General features: G+C 32.5%; 2 long non-coding RNA genes across 3 annotated transcripts in view; one reads left to right on the top strand and one right to left on the bottom strand.

Moving 5' to 3' along the window:
• Window positions 1-15,189, bottom strand: part of LOC136276478 (uncharacterized) — a 175,203-nt gene that overhangs the window by 83,559 nt on the left and 76,455 nt on the right. The window lies entirely within an intron of this gene.
• On the top strand, window positions 922-14,465 carry LOC117685382 (uncharacterized). Of its 2 annotated transcripts, none has more exons than XR_010714916.1 (4): window positions 922-1,077; window positions 10,199-10,817; window positions 10,941-10,988; window positions 11,260-14,465. It is a non-coding gene; the product is annotated as an uncharacterized lncRNA (long non-coding RNA). The 2 variants fall into 2 exon arrangements; XR_010714918.1 differs by lacking the exon at window positions 922-1,077 and adding an exon at window positions 7,728-7,894.

The following is a 15,189-nucleotide window of genomic DNA, read 5'->3' as shown; positions in this document are numbered from 1 at the left end:
TCGAACAAACGAAACAACAAAGTGAATATTGCATCGCTTCATATATTGGAACAAGATTTTGTTTAGTATCTGATCAGTCAGTACCATAAGCATTCCAGTCCATGTATAATGTAATGTTATATTTATGTAATGTCATGTCATTATTATAATGATGAGAGATTTGCCTCTTAAAGACATAATGTTTAAAGGAGGTCTAATGTTTTTATAGTCCTCATGCGTAATTTAATGAAAGGGTATAGACAAATAATGTAATGTTTTATAATGATAATGAATGTTTAATGATTTACATTCATATCACTACTATAATGAAATATTATGTAATGTAATTTTATAACTATAATGTGTAATGGGGCCATCCTTCTGTGTAACGTGGTCCAAATTTAGGCCGTGGCCTCTCTCGCCAAAAATATATAACTTTATTTACTTTCGATGAATTGTAAAGACAGCGATATGAAAACTAAAATTTTAACATTTTCCTAATGTTAAGTTGTAAAATATAACTTGATTGTGTATTGTATCGAAAGTTTAATTTTTTTTTTACTCAATTACCGAACATTTTACAGACACAAAGTCAAAATGACTTATTGCATAAACTATTTACTATTGGTTCGGTAAAAGTCTACACTCACATAACTGATCTTTTATAATCAAAGACGTTGCTACCAGAATTAGGGTCCCATGCATTGGACATTATCTAAACGGAATTTACTTCAGAAGTTAAAACCTATTTTTAAATTGTGAAAAACAATGTAAAAGCTAGTCTCTCAATATACAGTTTTCAATGCATTTTAAAACAGCAATTGCTAGAACCAGAAAAAGATTAACAGAAAAAAAAGTAATAAAATTTAGATTTTGTGAATCATCAAAGCACTTAGCAGTCTTCATCATCAAAGTCATGTGCATACAATCAATTTCCGTTTACGCATTGCACTTGTTGTTCCAGTATCCAGTTGATACATACTTCCGGTTACATGTTTGGATGAGAAGCCGTGAGTTAACTGTACATGTACTATAGAATCTTGGACAACCTGATAGATTTCATCAAGTAGCAATAGTTGTTTCAAAAATTTTAATGTGGTAAGTGAAATTTTTTTTTCTCAACATATATGAAATATAGGTAAGCATTTGCGTATAATAACAATACGGAAGTTTAACTATCTATTTTGAATTTTAAATAAAGTTATTGTACGTTTATGTTTATTTTACTTAAAGCTAGTCTGAATATCAGTCAAATGTTGCCAGTCACAATTTCTGGACCTGTATTCTTTGTAAAAATTCAATAGATTTCATGAGTCGATTAACAATGGATTTTTACATGATCCCTTTCTTTTTAAACAATTCCATTTGTCAAGAATGACGACAAAAAACCCAGTTACCAATTTTTGATTTTTTGTTTTTTTTTACTAATGTTGGAAAAGATGCAAACCTTTGTGTTTTATACATGTAATAGCATGCATACAAGAATACTACTTTATTGAATAATTTTAAATCAATTTGTTATGCATTTATTCACCTATTACCCTATGGTAACATACGTACAGACATATAACCCATATATACTTATTTCGATCACTGTAGATATATTCATCTTTAACTCACTATTATATCAAAGTTACTCATACTCAGTAAATAGAGTTTTGTGTGAACCCACGCTACTACATCCCATACTTCACAAATCCACAGTATACTATAACCTAGTCTAGCTAGTTTTGTGTGAACCCGAACAACCCAGATCATAATTACCATTAGTTAGACATCCATTGAATCCAAAATTTGTAACTAAAATATGTATATTATAACATATTCTGCTTGGGGTTTGATTAAAAGCTAAGATTGGCAAAGCAAACTGTTTGAAAGAGTGACAGAATACTTTCAATGTGTTGTTTTCTACACAAGTTAGTTTTGATAACGCTAAGCGTGTTAATGGTTTTGTTTACTGTCATGGTGTTATTCGACACTATTTCCAACAATTTCTTGACTGTGTATTAAGAAGAGAGAGTCTTTATTCGAGTTTCCACGATGTATATATAATGGCGAAATATTTTGGCATTGTAGTTGTTTAACGTTAAAATGATACTATTTGAGGAAGTCATTACTACCGGTTTTTATTTCATTTGCTTTGTTGAATATGTAGTCAATGTTACAATTAGTTGTGTTGTTTTTTGTCATACTGTAATTCAAAAATTAAGTTATGTGTTTCTTTGGTTTGTTAAAGAGTTATTCTATTTAAAAGCTTTTGCTTTTATGGTTTGTAACCACCAGTAATTAATATATATTACATAAAAATCCATCTAAATGGAAAAACATCATTGGCATTGAATGTGGTAGGCCGATAGATTATCTTTGTTTGAAAATATCGTTTACATATATTTTGATCCGAAAAGATTTGCTAAACCACTTCAGATACGATGAAAATCGCTCGAGAAATATGGAGGAGAGAGAGAATGAAAGACACAGAGATAGAGATGTACTGAATAGTACTTGAATATATATTTAACACTTTAGAAACGAATTTAAAAGTTTGGGAGAGAGAGAGAGATAAAGAAAGAGTTATGTCAGCTGTCTATACACGTCGATGACTATTTTTAACAATGGCCCTAAGAGCTTTAGTTATTGTCTAGGAAATAGCTGCCTAACACAGGAGATACAATCTCACATTGAATTTGTTTCCTTGTTTTGTAGAGCCGGTTGAATAAAAATAACTCACGTACTATTTGACAAATTCACATTACATTTTTAACAGCGGTACTCATAGCTTTACTAAAAGTCAATAAAGATATTTTGTTCAAACAGGAGATTTATTCGTGACTGTGTGTGTGTGTGTAAGAACACAATCTCAATTATTAAATTTATCAATTAAGATATTGCACAGATGATACATATTAACACTGTTCTGAGAGAGAGAAAGAGAGAGAGAGAGAGAGAGAGAGAGAGAGGGGAGGGGCATGGCATTTTGAAACTAAAATAAAATATGCAATACTATAGTTGTACAAAAAGTGTATACAAATAAAACTCCTGGGTTGTGGAAATAAAGCTAAAACTAAATACATAGTATAAGTGGTTTGTTTTCAGCTGTCAAATATATAATCAAACTTTGAACAAAATAAGGAAGTTGGTATGAAGATGGATGAGTCAGATTATCATATTCTCTCTTTCTAACAGCGACCCTAACAATTTTAGTCATTTACCAGGAAAAAGCTCCTTCAAACTACAGATCATTTTCAACTTAAGATTGTTTTCTAGTCTGGTTCAGTTAAAATGCGGATTTGCCCAAAGTCTTAACAATTGTAGATAAAACGTCATAGCTTTCAGTGTTAAAAAAAAGAAAAATATAAATAAAACCTGCAACAACGCCATTACCAAAGACATATTGTTAACATTTCAGTAGGTATTGCATGTGTCGACTACTTTGGCGATGTTTTTTTCAATGCTAAAATAGAATGTGTGTTGGGAGTCTTATTACAGTAGCAGTAGCAGTATGACATTCTTTTAACTTATGTTCAGATATAACGAGAGTGCTGCACTTGTGTCATCTATCCGATTTGACAAACAAAGTGTACACGCCATGGCATCCCTAACATTCAAAGAAAAAATGGCAAAACAGAGTCAAATACAACAATGTACAAACACAACTGGCTCTAAGAACCTCTGTCTGAATGAAAATCCCTGTGTTTTTACTGTCGTCCCCTGTGTGTCCCTGTACACATTCCCTGTGTGCACAGTTTATACTTGTGCATGATATGCCCCTGACATCCCCTGTACTGTCTTTATCTGCTCGTTAAAGTAAATAAATAGCTTTTAATTGATTTGGATTTTTAAAAAAAATATATTAAGCATTCATGTTTTAGACGATGCTTGTTTTTCTTTGCATTTCATAGAGGGCAATATTATTTCAAACGTGAATAATTTTGACTCAACATCGACAAAAATCAAGATATACTTGTATACCGACAAACTGCTTATATAATTGCATGTAAAATGTGTTACACATGACCGTGATTTGTTATTTGTAAAAAAAAAAAAATAGAAAAATAGGTGAAATCTGCAATGTTCTGTGCCATGTTACCTGCCTGAGCTAAAGCACATTATAACACAACATGATCACCACGTGCAGATAACAACACACCGATCAAAATGATGAAATAATCAGCTATATCTTGACTGTTTTGCCCAGTGTAATGATGCATATAACTAAAGAGTCTTTATGAAGTTTATGCAAATCGCAGACACAAAAAGTGTAATGTAGAGAATTACAATTTTTAAGACAAAATGACATGTAAAAAACAATTTCAACTAACATAAATCTTCATAAATACTATTATCAACAAAAGAAAGTTATATTTGATTAAAAATTAACACCAATACATCACAAATGTAAAAACTGACAATATTCGAGCTTTGTTTACTAAACAAAAAATTAAGAAATCTCTATCTTGCTTATAAGTTGATATTTGACTTCCAAATTTTGACATAGCATTATGAACCTCTATATCAATCATTTTAGACATTGAAAATGGAAAAATAAAATTTGGAAATTAATTTAAATCCTGCTCAAGTCCCTTTAAACAATATTCCGGGTTTTGGATTAGAAAAATATCATACACTTATTTAAATTTGATTTAATTTAAAAAAAAATATAAGAGAACAATATACCGTTTTAATTTATATCACTGTGCTAAACAATGTTCTGAATTTAAAGCTCTTTCTTTTCATTTTTGAAATTGAATTGAAAAATCGGAATTTTCAATTTCGTGTTTCTTTGCTTGACAGACTGGGAAAAAGTCATTGATATGTTTAAACAACAGAGTTCATTATTGTGTAGCATTACCGAGCATCCAGACCTGACGACGTGTGTGTACATACAAGTACACGTGTGTCTGTCACCTCATTGTTCTTAATCTCGCTACCGTTCACTGCAAATTGTCAAGAAGTTCTGTATACAGCATATAGCTATTACATTATCACTGACCGACCATTCAAATCTTAGAAAGTGTGTGTATATATACATGTACACGTGAGGCTATCATCTATTTTTCCTTATCTCGCAACCGTACACTACAAACTGTCAAAAAGGGCTGTGTACAGTAGCTATTATATAATCACTGACCGAGTGAAAAAAATGTCAACATCCTCTCCTTTGATAACTGTAGCTTCAATCAGCTAGTTGCTAATCATGTGTTTTCAAGTTCTTTAATTATTGATCAGGTGTCAAATAAAACATTGATGAATTAAAAAAATCAATTTGACAGCTCTAAGTTAATCTAAATAATGATAGAGAATTGGTTATGAAAATTAATTGCATGTTTATTTATTAGGAAATGTATTCCTGTGTAAACTGTTAGTAATGTTATATTAAAAATTAATGTAAACTATCTCTCAAACTCTCTCTCTTTTTTTCTCTCACTATCTCATGATTAATCAGTTGTTTAAAATTTCTCAATACCTATATAACATCCTACATGTATAGAAAACACAGTTTCACATGTTCTGACCTTGGTGACAGATTTCTGTTCACTTGCAATTAATTAAATTATCTTTAATATCTTCCACTTTGCAGTAAAAAGGGATATGACAATTTGATTTTTGAAATAATGAAATTGATTAGCAGAATAACTCATCAGTTTAAATTCAATTCAAGATTCCAATAAGCCGGTCAGAAACATAATAAACAAACACACTAAAATAATATCTTAGGAAAACTTATATAAGCTATTGAAGCTTTATTTTGCTGTTAACGGGAAACTAATAGAGATATAACCAAAAACTGGATTACAAATGTAGAAAGGTGTACTCAATCATAACATGGCTGCTTCAAAATTCTACATTCTGACCGATTGAATGGTTTTAGTGCACACCTATACGTTCAGATATTTACAAAATTAAAACCCATGTGCCGCGCTTAATTTTAGTTTCTATTGTATTGTTTATTACCAAGAATCATACGATTCATAGGTTTAAGATATGCATAATTAGAGTGCACATGTACATGTATATGAAGACAATTTTGTTTATGTTTTTCAAACACAAGGGAGTAGCGATGTTTCCTAACTCTAACGTACTACATACCGTGAGAGTTTTCACACTTAATATCAAAAATAATCCCTGCCCTAACCTGAGTTTACCATCCGGTGAATCTCAAGTTTTAAGTTGTTGGCATCATTGTTTAAGTATTAATAAATTATTAACTAAAACATGATTTTTAATATAACGACAGTGTGTCTTGTGATTTAGCGCTGTTGAGTGCAAAAATTGACTTATAGCTCAAAATATAACACAAGTGATTTAAATAGTTTAAGAAAATAATATTGAAAAAAACCCAATCAAAAGCCGTACAGGGGGTATCAGCGGCATACACAGGGAAGTACAGAGGCTTAAAGGGGATGACAGGGGCGTGCAGAAGGTGACAGGGGCTTACAGTCGAACACAGGTGATGTGTACATGGGTGCACAGGGGATGACAGGGTTTATAGGGGCTCTGTACAGGAGCCCAAAGGGGATGTACAGGGGATGACAGTGAAAAAAAAAACAGGGGTGACAGGGGATTTCCATACAGACAGGGTTTTTTAGAGCAAGTAGTGAAATAGGCAAATATAGTTCTACACATTGTGTACAATAGTAGTGTTTATCATTGATATGCCTCTCAACATATTTGTTAAATGAAATATATGAAATAAATATCAAGCCTATTTTTTAATGTGTTCATATCTTAAGGTAACCGATTCTTCAATTTAGTTGTATTGAGTTTTTTTGTAAAATCTGTAGATAAAATATATACAAAATACGAAGAAAAGAGGGAGTCGGTGTTCATCCACTGAGTTATGGTCCATTTAATTTGACCATTTTGCGCCTAAAATGCAATTTCAGCCCAATTAGCACTTGTTTCCAGCATTTTTAATCAAGCAAAATAATTTCATAAAATTTTGTTTTCAATTATGCACAATGTTCAGATTAAATAGAGAAATGTTCATGTTTAAAAATGCAGAGTGTAAGAACCCTGCTATTTTTTGAAGTTACAATATATCATTTTTTAACAGCATGCAAAATGCATTTGAATGCTTATTGATAAAGTCATAGTGTACCGGTATATCTTCAATTGAAACTTTATATCCAAAAAAATATCACAGAATATGAAATTATAACTTTATATTTATGAAGAGAGAGAGAGAGAGAGAGAGAGAGAAAGAGAGAGAGAGAGAGAGAGAGAGAGAGAGAGAGATCTGAAAAACTAAAATCAAAACATTTTCCTCACCTTAAGTTGTAAATTATTACTTGACTGCTTGTGTAATTAATTTTGTGTATTGTTAAGATAACGATTTTTAAACTAAAATTAATACATTTTCCTAATTGTTTACTCATTTACCCAACTTTTTAAAGACACACAGTCAAAATGACATAAACAATTCACTACTGGCTCTGTAAATGTCTACACTCACATAACTGTTCTTGTATAATCAGACGTTTCTACTATAATTAGGGTTCCAATTAAATTTGCTTTGCACACTATCTAGACGGAATTGACTTTAAAAGCTTACCCCTAATTCTGAATGCTGAAGACAATGTAAAAGCCCATCTCTCAATATACTGTTTAGAATGCATTTTAAAAGGTATTGCTAGAACTACGAAAAGATTAACAGAGAAAAAACCTTAGTAACCAAATTTAGATTTTGTGAATCATCAAAGCACATACATGTTGCAGTCTTCATCATCACATTCACGTGTGTACACTCATTTCCGGTTAAGCATTGTACTTGTTGTTACAGTATCCAATTTATGCAAACTTCCGGTAACATATTTGGATGTACACAGAGTAGCTGTGTGTTAACTGTACTATAGAATCTTGGACAACCTGATTGATTTTTTCAAGAAGCAAGAGTTGTTTCAAAAGTGTTAATGTGGTAAGTGAAATTTTTTTTTCAACATATAAGAAATAACTGTTTGCATTTGCGTATTATAACAATACGGAAGTTAAATCATCTATTTTGAATTTTAAACAACGTTATTGCACGTCTTTGTTCACTTTACATGTACCTAAAGCTAGTCTTAATAGCAGTCACATATTGCCAGTCACATTTCCTGGCTTTTTTTTTTTTTTTTTTTTTTTTTTACAAATTCTATGAATTTCTTGAGTCTATTCACAATTGATATATACATGATCACCCCCTCCCTTTCTTTTTAAACAATTTCATTTGTTAAGAATTGCGACCACAAAAACCCATTTAACAAAATATAGCTGAACTCGTTGGGATTTTTTTTACTAACAGTTGGAAAAGTTGTGATATTTTTAATAGCATGCATAAAATAATATGACCTTATTGAAGAATTTTTAATTAATGTTTATGTATAATTTATCAACCTATAACCTTGTAATAAGATACGTACAGTTATTTTACCCCATATTCTAATTAAGATTAATGTGAATATCTTCACCTTTAACACCCTACCATGTTCAGAGATATTTATTTAGTTGTTGGAGTTTTGTGTGAACCCACGCTACTACATCCCATACTTCACAATCCACAGTATATTATAATATTAGTTCGGTTATTAAAAAGTAATATCTGGTTTGAGCTAATAAAGTGACGTCACTAGGGTTAAACCTTTTCCTTACCGTGAAATAGCTTTAATATAACTGGTTTAAAATGAGGTGGTGAAGTAAAGAGTGATCGATTACATGATAAAATTGGTCTGCATCACATATTTTAACAGAAGTCCTTATAGCTTAAGTAATTGTCAGTAAAGATATTTTGATTAAACTGGAGATTATTGTGAAACTTTGTTCTTGTGTTATGAAGAAAACAATCTCAGTTTTTAACATTTTTAATAAAGATATTACACTGATAAAGATATAAACATTGTTCTGATATAGATCCTAAACATCCTACGTCTAAATAAAATAAGACAATGCTGTGATCGTGCAAAGCAATAGTGCCTTACATGTATGTTGTAGTGAGAGAGCATCATGAGCCCTAAAGTCTGTGCTGCAAAGTAGGAAGATTTCTTTTATCGTTTAGAGAGATAAATGAAAATATAGTGATTACGAGAGAGAAAGAGAGAGAGAGAGAGAGAGAGAGAGAGAGAGAGTCATTTTGAATTTAAAATATGCAATGCTATTGTAGAAAATATGGAAAATAAACCTCATGTGTTGTGGAAATAAAGCGAATATTAAATACGTAGTATAAGTGGTTTGTATTAAACTGTCAATATATATAATCAAGCGTTGAACAAGAGAAGGAAGTTGGAATGACGAAGGATGAGTCAGACTAACATATCGGTCCGTACTCTCTGTTTCTAACAGCGACCCAAACATTTTAGTCATTGGCCAGGAAAGTGCCCCTTCACACTATAGATCATATTCAACCTAAAGTTGTTTCCTCGTCTGGCTCAGTTAAAATGTGGCTTTGCTAAAAGTATAAACCATTGTAAATAAAATGTGTCATAGCTTCTAGTTTAAAAATAAAAGAAAATAAACCCTGCAAAACCGCACCACCGCCCCGACCGAGGCTTGAACTCACGACCTCTGGAACCCATTCTCCTAGCAGTGAGCGGCCACCGCGCTAACCACTCGGTCATCTATGCTTATTATATATATATATATATATATATATATATATATATATATATATATATATATATATATATATATATATATATATATATATATATATATATATATATATATATATATATATATATATATATATATATATATATATATATATTATCAGAAAGATTGAACAAGAGGTAACAAGGTAACAAAGAATCTTAACGAATCAATTAATATAGAATTTATGTACTTACTGCCGTTAGTTTTGATCCTATTTAAACACAATGGCATTCACACTGTAATAAATAAATAACTTATTGTTATTAAGAACACATTTTCAAGTGTAATCTTTATGTTTTCTTAGATGATGACCTTTTCACTTCGGAATTCTTAATGGCAATAAAAGTAAATTAAATCTGGACGGTAGGCGAACGCTTATTACTTGCCAACGACTGTCGAGTGAACGCACCGTGAGCGTTCCTTGAACGCTTTATGAACAGTAGGGGCTAAATGAGCCGAGCAGAGAGTGCAAAACTGTGAACGATGAGCGTACTCGAAATTGGAGAGTACATGTAGAATGTTTCAGAGACTGTATTATCAACGATACATGTATATGATCCAATATTTCTTTTGAGTAATTAATTTTTACTTGCAGCAAGAGTTGTGTCTTGATGAACATATCATGGCTAATTCAAAGTATGCATCAACCCGGGAGACTACCAACTTTGCTCGTGTTGCACGCATTATCCTGGGTCCTTGTACAGATGTTTTGTGTGCTGTACTTACGAATGAGATTTGCCCGTCTTCATTGTCACAGAAAGTTAAAACACATTTATCCATGCTACCAAAAGGGAAAAAACCTCCAATTACCAAAGAACAGGAAAAAGTTATACACAATGGTAATTATTTGGATTTTGATATAACTTTACTGTATTTTTCATTGCGAAACATATCAAGCATTCAACCTCATTCAAAACAATGGGGAAATGAACCAATTCCAAGTGACAGGAGTGTGTCAGCAAACATTGAACGAATTCGATTGATAAGAAACAAGTACGGGCATTGTACAGATATATCAATTTCCGACACCGATTTTAATAAGAAAGTTCTAGATATTTCCAGCATTATTCAGGATTTGGAAAAGCACCTGGGCACATCTACTGTTTATCAAGACGCAGTTGTTAAGATAGGAAATTGCTGCATGGACATTGAACAGGAATCTAAATACATCAAAGAATTGCTGGATTTGAATAAACAAATTAAGGATATTTCAGGTAGCTTTTTTTATTTAAAAGACATGCAATGTATAATAATATTTTCTGAATTCGACAGGAACATGTTTTATGTATTTTTAACGATATACTAACAACTAGCTTTGATTTTATCTTCATCAACAGAGAAAGCTACGCTAATCGAAAATAGATGTGTTCCTGATAATGTGACAGGTATTTTTAATATACAGTCAGAAAAGCAATTTTTACATATTTTAAAACTTGACCCAAAATACACCATCAAACTTCCATTGAAAAGACAATATAACTGAATCGACACTGTGTGAAATAACTTGATATTTTCAAACTGCTATATAAGTTTATAGCAGTAGTAACAGCAATGAATTAACGTATTTTTAAACGTTTATATCGAAACCATAATTCAGTTTGATGCAATTTGAATATAATGATTTTTAATACTAAGCAATATATCTTTCTTTTTCAGTTTTGTATAAAAGGGATATTTTAAGATGGGAGGAAGATGACAAAGTCTTTCTAGAAACCCACAACTTTCCAGAGATGCTAAATCAAGTCAGGAATCAACCATACGTAACGTTTGTTGGTGCCCCAGGCTCAGGAAAAACGGCAACAGCTCGTCATATTGCTCTTAAACTGCAGAAGGAAGGGTATGAAATTTGTCCAGTAAACGAAATTAACAAAATTGAGAATTATTGTAACCGAAACATTCCCCAGGTGTTTGTTATCGATGATGTGCTAGGAATTTTTGGATTAAACGAACATGAACTTCATATGATGAATAAGTACAGCGAAAGACTTAGAGATCCAATCAATCCAGAAACCAAAACACTAATGACGTGTCGCGAAGCAGTCTTTAAAAATGAAAAGATATCGGAATGCATTTTGGAAAAACCGGAGAATGTAGTTAATTTACAAAGTAGGCAAAACTCATTAAATGATGATGACAAAAAGAATTTGCTTCAAACATATACATTAGACAGAGATCTACTGAGCTCAAGAAACTTGGCTTCATCGTCAAGAATGTTTCCATTTCTATGCAAACTGTATTCAAACAAAAAGGAGTTGGAATTTTATGGACCAACTTTTTTTTTATCACCAGTTCCTTGTATTATTAAGGAAATGAATTCACTGAAAATACATAACAAACACCAGTATGCCTCGTTAGTTTTATTGATGGTTAACGGAAACATATTGTCAGAAAATATATTAAACAATGAAAATGATGGAACGAACAAAATTCAGAAAAGACATAATTTGTTTGTTGAGATGAAACGCAACATCCTAAGAAAATGTAAAGTAAGTTCAACCACAGAAAGCTTTGAATTTATTGATGCCTTGTTGCAAATGGAAGGGACTTACACAAAGAAGAATGACAATGAGTTCACTTTCATTCATGATTCCATGTTAGAAATTATCGCTTATCATTTTGGTCATCAGTTTCCAGAACTAATTTTGAAATACGCGAGTAGTGATTACATTGCTAATAATATCAAAATAGTTCAAAATACCATCCAGAAAGGAAAGATTGAAATGGAAGGCAAAAATGACAAATTCGGCGAACAAAATCATGAAAATGAACCTATCGTCGACTTATGTATACATCTGCATGAATCAAAGAACCAAATGCTAGCTGAACGATTGTTCAAAGACGTACAGGATGGGGAATTTTATGCTGTTTTTGGGAACGAAGCCTTAAAAAGTCAATCCTTGCTTCAATCCTTTATTGCTGTGTTGGAGAAACATTCGTATTATAATCTATATAGTTTACTCTTAACAGAGTTAGAGGACTCAAAACTTTGCACATGGAATAATGAACCAAAAGAAGCTGCTACTGAGAATATGAAAAGCTTTATTTTGAAACTTGATGCTTATTATTGTGTGATGAATTCTAGATTTAACAGATTCCTTAAACTAACTAATAGTGTTAGAGGGATAGCGTGGATTATTTTGTTTGGGCATCATCAAATTTTGCAACATATTTTAAGTCAAATGATAAGAGAAATTGGAAATGTTGATGACCTTTTTGTAAATTCCTTCAATAAACATTTCCAACCTTGTTCAAACAAGAAACAGGACGTTACTGAAAAAATGAGTTCGTTTAGTCATAGTACGGTCGGTGAAATATTAAAAATAAGCACATTTGGAGAAGGCTACAAAACAGATATTGATAAAGATAAATACACTGTGGCTGGCGCAGATAGTGAACCAAATGTTGACACACATGTGGATACCTCTGTTGATAAATATTGCGAACCAGTAATTATAGAACAATGTCGCCTGCTTTGTCTCGGTTGTTATTCTGGAGATCTAAATACCGTGCAAATATTACTCCAACACGTCAATGCAGACACACTAAAGTACAAATGTGATCATGAAATAAATTTCCGGATAAACAATCCATTAATTATTGCTTGTAAATGTGGTTTCACAGATATTGTTATGGAACTACTAAAAGCTGGAGCTGATGTCAGTATATGTGATACCCTTGATACACCTCTAACAGCAGCATGTGGAAATGGACATACTAGCGTAGTAAAAGAGTTATTGAAAGCGGGTGCTGATGTCAATAAAAAAAAAGGGCCCATATACACCATTACAAACCGCATGTGAGGGGGGATTTGTTATTTTAGTTGAAGAGCTGATAAAAGCAAAAGCTGATGTAAATCTAAACATTCCTCTCATAAATGCATGCATAAACGGTAATTTGTGTATTGTAAAAACGTTGATAAAAGAAGGTGCTGATGTCAATCGTACAGAGTACGGTGTATCACCGCTATTAGTTGCATGTATTAATGGACATTTTAACATAGTGGAAGAGTTAATAACTGTGGGGGCTAATGTAAACATAATAGCTTGTCAGTGGCCATACTTATATAGATTTTGTCCGTTATTACAACGTAAAGTGAGGATAATGAGAGAAGAAATTACACCACTGATTGCTGCATGTGATTTCGGTTATTTCAAAATTCTGAAATTTTTGATAAAATCAGGAGCTAATGTTGATCAAAAGAATAACGAGAAAACAACACATAGCTTTCCGAGTTATTGGGACCATTTAAATATAGTCAAACGTTTAATCAAGATGGAGCCTAGTGTCGGCCATTGTAATACAAACGAAAGGTCACTTATAACTGCATGTGATTGTGGACATTTAGATGTAGTGAAACAGATTATTAAAGGTGGAGCTGATGTTAATATAAAAGATGGGGATAAAACACCGCTTATAGTTGCATGTTTTAAAGAACATTTACATGTAGTTGAGGAATTGATTAAAGCAGGGGCAGATGTCAATCTAGAAAATGAATTTATTTCACCTCTGCAGGTAGCCTGTTATGAAGGACATTTGAGTATAGTCAAAGAGTTGAACAAAGCGGGATTTGACTACAATCACATAACAGGTGCTAAAAAGGGGCTCATGGGTGCTTGCTTTTTTGGACATACCAGTGTAGTTAAGGAGTTGACTGCATGTCATGTTCAAGTCAATCTAAAATATAAAAATGAAACGCCGTTAACAACTGCCAGTTTTATGGGACATTTAAACATTTTCAAAGAGTTGATAAAAGCAGGAGCTGATATTAACCTAACTGGAAGTAGAAAATTACTGAGACTTGCATGCTATCGTGGACATGTCAGTATTGTAAGAGAGTTGATAAAAAATAGAGCCGATGTCAATCAAAGTGATGGAAAACAAACACCACTAACAACGGCATGTGAAAAAAGACACAATGATGTGGTCGAGGAGCTAATAAAAGCGGGAGCTGATGTCAACCAAAGCGATGGAAACAAAACACCACTAACAACTGCATGTGAAAAAGGACACCATTATGTGGTCGAGGAGCTAATAAAAGCGGGAGCTGATGTCAACCAAAGCGATGGAAACAAAACACCACTAACAACTGCATGTGGAAAAGGACACGATGATGTGGTCGAGGAGCTAATAAAAGCGGGCGCTGATGTCAACCAAAGCGATGGAAACAAAACACCACTAACAACGGCATGTGAAAAAGGACACCATTATGTGGTCAAGGAGCTAATAAAAGCGGGAGCTGATGTCAATCAAAACGATGGAAACAAAACACCACTAACAACTGCATGTGAAAAAGGACACGATGATGTGATCCAGGAGCTAATAAAAGCGGGAGCTGATGTCAATCAAAACGATGGAAAAAAAACACCACTAACAACTGCATGTGAAAAAGGACACCATTATGTGATCCATGAGCTAATAAAAGCGGGAGCTGATGTCAATCAAAGCGATGGAAACAAAACACCACTAACAATTGCAGATGAAAGAGGATACAATATTAACTATTTCTATTAAGAAAGCATCTTCACAACGTCAAGGTTTTGTGATTACGGAACTCCACACAAACCCTTGACATAAGTCGCTATCTAA

Source organism: Magallana gigas, chromosome 1 (assembly GCF_963853765.1).
Source record: "Magallana gigas chromosome 1, xbMagGiga1.1, whole genome shotgun sequence".
Classification (NCBI taxonomy): Eukaryota; Metazoa; Mollusca; class Bivalvia; order Ostreida; family Ostreidae; genus Magallana; species Magallana gigas.
The sequence above is the reverse complement of the archived record's forward strand: the minus strand, read 5'-3'. Positions and strand labels throughout refer to the sequence as shown.